This window comes from Gastrolobium bilobum, unplaced genomic scaffold (genome assembly GCF_033153095.1).
Source record: "Gastrolobium bilobum isolate Gb01-03AN ecotype WA unplaced genomic scaffold, APGP_CSIRO_Gbil_v1 utg539811, whole genome shotgun sequence".
Taxonomy (NCBI): domain Eukaryota; kingdom Viridiplantae; phylum Streptophyta; class Magnoliopsida; order Fabales; family Fabaceae; genus Gastrolobium; species Gastrolobium bilobum.
The window spans coordinates 2,500-12,810 of NW_026899962.1; the positions used below are offsets into that span (position 1 = coordinate 2,500).

The window sequence follows — 10,311 nt, forward strand, 5'->3', positions numbered from 1 at the left end:
CATCTTTTATGTCTCCACATACTCAGGAGTTACCGTCTAGGTGGTACACCACATACATATCATATGACACTTGCACTCAATAAAACAGCTCGATAGCATTTCAGTAACCGTCACATAATTTCATAAAAACACACCATGCATATAAACCATCCCTCCATGAGGTATGGTGGAACCAACAATGGGCAAAACCGAGGACACAAAAGCTTACCTCTTAAGCTATCAATCCAAAAATGAGTCCACCCCAGCCCACGTCACCAAATAGCCCACTCACAGTCTGTTTATAATAGAAACATTATCAATATTCAACCTCTAGAAATTCATTACATTACGATAACATTTCCTTTTTCGTTTACATCCTTTCTAGTTCATAATTTATCAAGCATTAAGCCTCAATATTAAGATATTAATGTTTCCCAACAGTAATACTGACTTCCTAAGGCATCATGCCCAAATGGGAATCTTCCCACACATTAAAACTGGTTTCTAATCATTCTGACAGGGGGTAATCAATTACCAAACAATGGGTAATCGATTACTACACATGGTAACCGATTACCAAAGCAGAGTAATCGATTACTGCACATGGTAACCGATTACCATGCGTAAGGTAATCGATTACCATGCGGACATAACAAAATTCTGCAGAATTTTTCTGCATAGTCTGTGACCCACATGCTTCTCCAATGTTCAAGGTCCGATTTTTCATCAAAACAGATGTTCGAAAACATTCATCATGCATATATTAACAACTCTTAACTTGTAAAATCAAAGTTCCCTCTCTTAATGACTTAAAAAAGTTAAAATCATGAAATTTCAAGGGGAATGACCATGGTTTACCTATAGGCTCAAGAACTCATAAAAAGGAGGTGGCTTGGGGCCTTAAATTCCACTCCACACTACTGCCAATGTAGAGCCACGAAAATGATCACCAAGCTAGTCCTTTTCCTTCAAAGGTGGCTTCTTGAAGTCACAAATGCTAAGAAAATGGCTCCCTCCATACAAACCCAAGAAGTCAACACCCCACACTCTCCCAAACAGAAGTTACAACTCAGAAATGACTAGCCTTTCACCCACACAATGCTAGCACACACCTAGATATGGTGTTTTGGTGAAGGAACTATGGAGAAAGATGGTTCATGGGTTGAGTTTCATGAAGAAGAAGGCTATGGAGTAAGGTGGAGAGGGTGGCAGCCAATGAATCAGAAAACTCACGTAAGAAGTGTGAAATTCTGACCTAAAAATGTGTGCCCTTGTATTTATAGTCCACTTAAGTTTAACCTGTCGGTATTAGCACTAATAGCTCTGCTAATCATTTTAATCTCAAATTTTATATTCTGAACCTAGCCATTTTTCTAGGATTTGTCATATTTTTATTATAATTTTTCGCAACACTTTTTCGGTACACGTTTACATGCAGTCGATATAAGTTATGACGTCAGTTCTCATTATTTCGACTCCAAATTTGATATGTCAGTCCTAAATATTATTCTAGGAATATTCATACATTTATTATAATTTTTCGGGATACTTCACTGGTACGCACTTATACCGTGAAGCAGAACCGGTATCTGCACTTTTCGTCAGAAAAGCGACTTTCAGCGTTATTAAGCCCTTATAGTAATTATTTAAGTCTTCTCATAATTATTCAATGTCAATTATGGAATCATTTCCTAAACTCATAATTAATTATTTAAATTCCTAATTTAACGGTGCAGGTTCTTACTTTCACCCCACCTTTTAAGAATTTTATCAGCAAAATTAGAGACATATATGTCCCTAAACTCGGGGTATTGCTGGAGAAGCTCGTCCTCCCGCTCCTAAGTACACTCCTCTGGAGTTCTTTCTTCCCATTGCACCTTGACCATGTGAAGGACCTTGCTTCTTAATATCTACTCGTCACGATCAAGTATCTTGAGTGGTCCGACGGGAGTCTTTAAGTTCTCCCGAACTTCCACATCATCCGGTTGCACGAAGTACGAAGGATCCGCTATATATCTTCGAAGCTGTGACACGTGAAACACGTTGTGGATGTTGGCCAAGTTCAGAGGCAAGGCAAGCCGGTAGGAAATAGACCCTACCCTACCAAGTATCTGGTATGGCCCAATAAATCTAGGGCTAAGCTTCCTCACTCCGAGGGCCCAACCAACACCGGTTACAGGTGAAAGTCTCACAAACACGTGCTCACCCTCACTGAACTCTAGTGGCCGATGCTTGTCATCATAGTAACTCTTCTGGCGATTCTGTGCCTGCTTCAGCTTTTCTCAATCATCTGGATCTGCTGGGTAGTCACCTGAACAAAATCCAAGCCAAATAACTGACGATCTCCAACCTCAGACCAACAGATAGGGGTCCGAAACCTCCTACCATATAGTGCCTTATAGGGTGCCATGCCCAGGCTAGCATGAAAGCTGTTGTTATAAGAAAACTCAACCAAAGGTAGGTACCGATCTCATGTTGAGCCCTGCTCCAAGGTGCAAGCTCTCAACATGTCCTCCAATGTCTGGATGGTTTGCTCAGTCTGTCCATCAGTCTGAGGGTGATAGGCTGTACTCAATCTCAACTGAGTACCAAAAACTCCCTGCAGCGCCTCCCAGAATCGAGATGTGAACTTCGGGTCCCTATTACTAATGATACTCTCGGGAACCCCGTGAAGCCTCATGATCTCGCGAACATATAGCTTCGCCAACTGCTCTGTAGTGAAGCTCACCTTTACCGGAAGAAAATAGGCAGACTTAGTCAATCTGTCCACAATGACCCAGATAGAGTCACAACCAGCCTGAGTCTTAGGCAATGCCACCACGAAGTCCATGAAAATGCTCTCCCACTTCCATTGTGGAATCTCAAGAGGTTGAAGCTTACTAGACGACTTCTGGTGCTCAATCTTCACCTTCTGACAAATCAAACACTTGGACACATAGACAACTATGTCCTTCATCATACCCGGCCACCAAAAATTTCTCTTCAAGTCTTGGTACATCTTTGTAGCCTCAGGGTGGATAGTGAATTGGCCTTTATGAGCCTCTGACATCACCTCCTCAGTTAATGGACCTCTAGGTATTACAATCCTTTTCTAGAACATCAACAAGCCATCTTCATTCCAAGATACACCATCTTGGTTCTTTACATAATCAAGGCACTCTCTTTGCACTTGCGCCTCTTTAATCTTCTCCATCAGCTCATTTTTAACTCTTACAGTTTCCATCTCAAGAAGTGCACACCCAAACAAAGAGGTCACTGTCAGATCTCGAAACTTCTCAATCACATCAACGTCGCCCATCATCAAACTGGATAGACTCACAGATTTCTGACTCAAAGCATCCGCTTCCACATTGGCCTTGCCAAGATGGTACTTCAACTCAAAGTCGTAGTCCTTTAGAAATTCCATCCATCTCCTTTGTCTCATGTTCAGCTCCTTCTGATCAAACAGGTACTTTAAACTCTTGTGGTCACTTGATGAACCCTTAGTTCATCATGGTTTTTAGCAGGAATTAGGATCAAATTGTGTGATTAAATGATGAAAAACAAGGTCAATGTCCTAAGATGTCCTCAATTACAAGTTCAAGAGCTTTATTGGAAATTTGTATGATTTTTGTAGGAAAAGCAAGCTTGAAAGGCAACTGGAGAAGGAAGGAGATTCTGGAGCTCAAGAGGAGAAAAAAATTGCCTAAGTGTTGAGCGCTAAAACGTCCACACTGAGCGTTTTAGCGCCCTGCTACAGGAAGAGGCCAAAACTTGCTGGTGATGAGCGCTAAAACGCCCACACAGAGCGTTTTAGCGCGCTACTGCACTTAGAAGATGAAAAATTGCTGGTCTTGGGCGCTAAAACGGCCTGCAATAAGCGTTTTAGCGCCCTGAAGTGGAAAAAGGACTCTGGTCTCCACCGCTAAAACGTCCAAATCAAGAGTTTTAGCGTTGGAGTCAGTTAAAGTCAGTTGAGCATTCACCAAGTTTGGACGCTAAAACGGTCATTTCTTAACGTTTTAGCGTTGGAGTCAGTTAAAAGCAGTTGAGCATACGTAAAGCATGGACGCTAAAACGGTCACTTATGGACGTTTTAGCGCCCACATCAGTTTTCTGTTTTTAATTGTAACACTATAAAAGGAAAAGCCTTCACACTTAGAAAAGGATCTGATCTCTGGATCTGATATATTCTCTCTCTCTCTTAAACTTTAGTCTGACTTCTCTCTAAATTCTCTTAGTGTTTTAGTTTTTGTAGTAGGATTTCTTTGTTATAGTTTGGAGATTGAAGACTTTCAACATGGAAATGAAGTTTGATTTTTCTTCTCTTGTCTATTCCTTAGTCATGTCTGAGTAGAGTCTTTGTAGTCTGAATGCAATAGAACTCCATGATAATATTATGTTGATCTGATTAATATGATGAAGTATTTTTCATGTGTTGATTTGAGATTTTCTGATTTAATTATTTCTATCAAGGAAGTAGTGTAGATTATGGATGTTTATATGACTTCTGTATCTGATAATCTCAACATCAGAATTCTAGTACTCAAGGGATTGATGCTAGAGTTCTGATGTAATCTTAAGACTTTAGTATGTTATGCATGTATTAAGAAAGAGATCACCAAGGGATTGGGGTTTCTGATTAATGTATCTATCAGGGTAGTAAGGGATTACATCTTGATGATAAGTAAAAAGTTGATTAACATCACATGGAAAAGAATTCATCATATGATCAGTTTTTACATGGGTTATTATGGAGGAAAGTTGTTTTCTGACTACTTGTTGTTTTATTAATTCTTAATCCATATTTATTTTGTGTCAAATTACTTACAATCAATTTTTTGGTGACAAATTATTCATGACTTTTACAAATTCTTATCTGATTCAAATTAGTTTTCTATGGTTTATTGGTGCTTGAACACAATTCCTCGTGGGAACGATCTTTACTCATCATTTTATTACTTGTACGACTAGTGCACTTGCTAAACGTCCAACAAGTTTTTGGCGCCGTTGCCGGGGAATTTGTTTTTCAACACTAACTGATACCGTAGAATTCTGAGATTGAATCCTTTTATTTTCAGTATTTTAGTTTATGTTAAGTTTCTGGTCAATTTTTATTCTGGTATATGCGAGGTACACTTGATCCGAAGTTGTTGTTGTATGATCCAGAATTAGAAAGGACATTGAGGAAGCACAAAAGGGCAGCCAGGCAAAGGAGACAGTTGCAAGAAATTGGTGAATCCAGTACGGTTAATCAGGAAGAGATAATGGCAGAGAATCACAGACCACCACCACCACCACAGAGGACACTGGGAGAGTACATGACTCCTGCAGTGATTCCTCCAATTGGGAGTGTTGTGCACCCAACAGTGGAGCCCAACAACTTTGAATTGAAGCCTGCTTTGACACATTTGGTGCAGAAGGATCAGTTTGCTGGAACCAGTGCAGAGGACCCTTACTTGCACATAGATAACTTTCTGTTGTTGAGTGATACTGTGAAGATAAATAGTGTCACAAGAGATGCAATTCTGTTGAGACTAATCACTCATTCACTGACAGATGATGCAAGGAGATGGCTGCAATCATTGCCACAAGGAAGTATAACAACTTGGGATGATCTGCAAACCAAGTTCTTGCAGAGGTTTTTCTCAGCATCCAAGAGGGCCAAGTTGAAGGATGAGATTACAAGCTTTAAGCAGAAAGAGTCAGAATCCATTTATGAGGCTTGGGAGAGATTCAAGACTTTGTTGAGGAAATGTCCACAGCATGGAATTGAGGCATGGCAACAAGCAGCAATATTCCTGCAAGGAATGACCACTAACACTAGAACCTTGGTGCATGCCACTGCTGGTGGATCATTGACTACCAAGACTCCTCAAGAAGCCTTGGATATCTTTGAGTCATTGGCATCTCAGGAATTTGATAATGCCCCAGTGGCTGACAGAAGGACTGGAATCATCAGGTTGGATGGGTATGATGCTCTGTTGGCAAGGAATGATCAGCTGATGCAGACACAGAGACAACATCAGCAACAATTGGATACCCTTATTAAGCAACTCTCTTCATAAAAGTTAGCTTCTGTGGAAACCAAGAGTGTATGTGCTATCTGTGGCAAAGGCCATGTGACAGAGGAGTGTGATTATAGGGGATCACCAGAACAAACAGAGGTGAACGGAGTGTGGTATGATCAGAATAATCAAAGGAACTACAACAATCAGGGAAGGAATGTTTATGTGTCACCATGGAAGAACAAGAATCAACACCCAGGATTCAGCTATAGTTCCAACCATCAATTGAACCCACCATTACATCCTCCACCACCACATATGAAGGAGCAGTCAAGTGATCCTGCTGCATGGGAGAAAGCGTTTGCTCGGTTATCTAAGACAACTCAGGATTATATCCAGGGGTCTAATTCATTCAGGGAAGAGACAACTGCATTCATGCAGGAGACCAGAACTTCTTTTAGAAATCAGGAAGCATCAATCAGAAATTTGGAGACCCAGATTGGTCAATTATCAAGACAGATATTAGAGAGACCACAAGGGAAATTTCCAGGTGATACATTAGTGAATCCTAAGGAGCACTGTAAAGCAATTATGACAAGAAGTGGGTTGGTACTTCAACCAGTGAAAAAGAATGTGGAAAATAAAAAGAATGAAGAAGAGGTTGTGGTTGAAGATGTAGTCTCTGATGATGAAGTAGAGAAGATGAGAAATGAGAAAAGTGAGAAGGAAGTAGTTGTTAGAGATGTTATAGTTGGAATTGAGAAAGAAGAGGAAGGGAAGGACAATAAGAATGAAAGAGAGGTAGAAGTTGGTAAAAATGCTTCCCCACAAAAGATGATGAAGTGGGAAAAGAAGAAGATGGCTGATAAGAAAGAACATCCAGTTATTTTATCTCCCTATGCTAGAGTTCCCTACCCTCAAAGGTTGAAGCAAGAGATTCAGAAACAGCACTATGCAAGATTTCTGGATATCTTCAAAATTTTACAAATTAACATACCATTTTCTGAAGCACTGGAAAATATGCCTCACTATGCAAAGTTCATGAAGGATCTTCTTACTAAGAAGAGGAAATTAACCGATGGTGAGACAGTGGCCCTAACAGCAGAGTGTAGTGCCCTAATCCAGAAGAAGCTTCCAACCAAAATGAAAGATCCTGGAAGTTTCAGTATCTCTATTGCTATAGGAGATGTGGAGGTGGGAAAGGCATTGTGCGATTTGGGAGCCAGTATAAACTTGATGCCATTGATAGTATGTAGAGCTTTCGGAATCAACACTTTGAAGGAGACCAATCTTATTCTGCATCTTGCAGATAGATCTATCAAGAGGCCTGAAGGTGTGGTTGAAGATATCTTGGTCAAGGTAGACAAGTTTATCTTTCCAGTGGATTTTGTGATTCATGACATGGAGGAAGAGAATACAGAAAGTCCTCTATTGTTAGGAAGACCCTTTTTAGCAACTGCAAGATCTTTGATAGATGTTGAACAAGGAAAGTTGTTGCTAAGGGTGGATGAGAAAACAGTCACAATTGATGTATTTGAAACTATCAAGCACCCTGTTGATGTGGGGGATTGTTTTAGATTGGATGTGATACAGGAGGTTGTGGAAGAAGTGAATAAAGAAGAAGAATTCCCAGTTGGGGAAGAAAGATCAGAAGAAGAGAAAGGTACATAAGAGTACCAAGAAGAGCCAGAATTGGAAGAGCTTGAGAAAAAGATTGATGACATTCCAAAAGGAGCACCTAAGGTAGATCTTAAAGAATTACCTTCACATTTGAAGTGTGTGTTCCTTGGGGATGATCAAACATATCCAGCAATCATTAATGCAATGTTGTCTGATGAGGAAGTAGGAAAGTTGATTGAAGTACTTAAGAAGAATAAGCTGGCAATTGGTTGGCAATTTTCTGATCTCAAGGGTATCAATCCTTCCTTCTGCACCCATAAAATATTGATGGAAGAAGAGGTCAAACCAGTAAGGCAACCACAGAGGAGACTCAACCCCACTATGAAGGAGGTAGTGAGGAAGGAGGTTGTGAAGTTGCTTGATGCTGGGATGATTTACCCTATTTCAGACAGTGCTTGGGTGAGTCCTGTGCAGACAGTGCCCAAGAAAGGGGGGATGACTGTGGTGAAAAATGAGAATAATGAGTTGATTCCCACAAGGACAATCACTGGTTGGAGAATGTGTATTGACTATCGGAGGCTGAATAAGGCAACCAGAAAGGATTATTTTCCACTTCCTTTCTTGGATCAGATGCTAGAGAAGTTGGCAGGACATGCTTTCTATTGTTTCTTGGATGGTTACAATCAGATAGCTGTGGCACCAGAGGATCAGGAGAAACTGCTTTTACATGTCCATATGGAATATTCGCATACCGGAGGATGCCTTTCGGCTTATGCAATGCTCCTGCCACTTTTCAAAGGTGCATGCTTTCCATTTTTTCTGATATGGTAGAGGAATGTATAGAAATATTTATGGATGATTTTTTCTGTATTTGGTTCTGATTTTAATGTATGTCTGAAAAACTTAGATTTTATCTTAAAAAGATGTCAAGACTGTAATTTGGTTTTGAACTGGGAGAAATGTCTCTTTATGGTGACAGAAGGTATCGTTCTTGGACACAAGGTGTCTAGGAATGGAATTGAAGTGGATAGGGCAAACATTTCTGTGATAGAGAAACTTCTTCCACCTGTTAATGTTAAGGGTGTGAGGAGTTTTCTTGGTCATGCAGGATTTTATAGGCGGTTCATAAAAGATTTTTCAAAAATTGCCAAGCCCTTATGCAAGTTATTGGTCAAGGACCAAGAGTTCCTGTTTGATGATGAATGTCTGCATGCATTTCATGTTTTAAAAGAAAAGTTGACCACTGCACCTATCATGATGGCACCTGATTTCTCATTACCATTTGAATTAATGTGTGATGCCAGTGACTATGCTGTAGGAGTGGTACTAGGCCAAAGAGTGAATAAATTGTTGCATGTCATTTACTATGCCAGTAAGATCTTAAATGATGCATAAAAGAATTATGCTACTAAAGAAAAAGAATTACTGGCAATTGTGTATGCATTTGACAAATTCAGGCCATATCTGTTAGGATCAAAAGTTATTGTTTACACTGACCATGTAGCTTTAAAGTATTTGTTAAGCAAGCAGGATGCTAAACCCAGGTTGCTCCGCCGGATGTTACTGTTGCAAGAGTTTGAGGTAGAGATCAAGGACAAAAAGGGAGTTGAAAACTTGGTGGCTGATCACTTATCCAGGATTATAGAAAAAGAGCTTCAAGAAGGACCGGAAGTAGTGATCAGAGAAGAGTTTCCTGATGAACATGTTTTGGCAATATGTGCTGTCACAGAGATGGTTAGGGATAAAGTCTTATCTATCAGTACCCCACCATGGTTTGCTGATTTCGCCAACTATAAAGCTGCTGGATTGATGCCTAAAGATTTCACATGGAAACAGAGGAAGAAATTTCTGCATGATGTTAAGAAATACATTTGGGATGAGCCATATCTTTTCTATAGATGTTCAGATAGTGTGATCAGACGGTGTATTCCAGAGGAAGAACAGAAGGATGTGTTGTGGCATTGTCATGGTTCTGCATATGGTGGACATTTTGCAGGTGAGAGAACTGCAGCAAAAGTATTGTTGAGTGGCTTCTACTGGCCCACCTTATACAAGGATGCAAAAAAGTTTGTGGAGGCATGTGACAACTATCAGAGAACTGGGAATATTTCTAGGCGACATGAGATGTCGTTGAACAATATCCAGGAAGTGGAGATCTTTGATGTTTGGGGTATGGATTTTATGGGACCTTTCCCTTCTTCCTACTCTAATAAGTACATATTGGTGGCAGTTGACTATGTTTCCAAATGGGTTGAGGCCATAGCTACAACAACGAATGATTCCAGAGTTGTGATTGCTTTTCTGAGGAAGCATATATTTTCAAGATTTGGAGTCCCTAGAGCTATCATTAGTGATGGGGGCACTCATTTTGATAATAGGATGGTGGAGTATGCCTTGGCTAAGTATGGAGTGAGGCACAAAATAAGTACTCCATACCACCCACAGACTTGTGGTCAGGTTGAGATTTCCAACAGGGAATTGAAGAGAATATTGGAGAAGACTGTTGGGAATGCTAGGACCCAGTGGTCCAAGAAACTTGATGACACTTTATGGGCATATAGGACCGCTTTCAAAACTCCTATTGGGATGTCTCCATTTCAGTTGCTGTTTGGAAAAGCATGCCATTTGCCAGTTGGATTGGAGCACAAGGCTTTGTGCGCTGTGAGGTATCTGAATTTTGATTCCAAAGCAGCGGGACAGAAAAGATTATTACAGCTGGATGAAT

At 40.3% G+C, this 10,311-nt stretch overlaps 1 non-coding gene across 1 annotated transcript; it reads right to left on the reverse strand.

Moving 5' to 3' along the window:
- Positions 1 to 5,624: 5,624 nt before the first annotated feature.
- Positions 5,625 to 5,731, reverse strand: LOC133294400 (small nucleolar RNA R71). Its single transcript, XR_009749198.1, has one exon. It is a non-coding gene; the product is annotated as a small nucleolar RNA R71 (small nucleolar RNA).
- Positions 5,732 to 10,311: the final 4,580 nt, after the last annotated feature.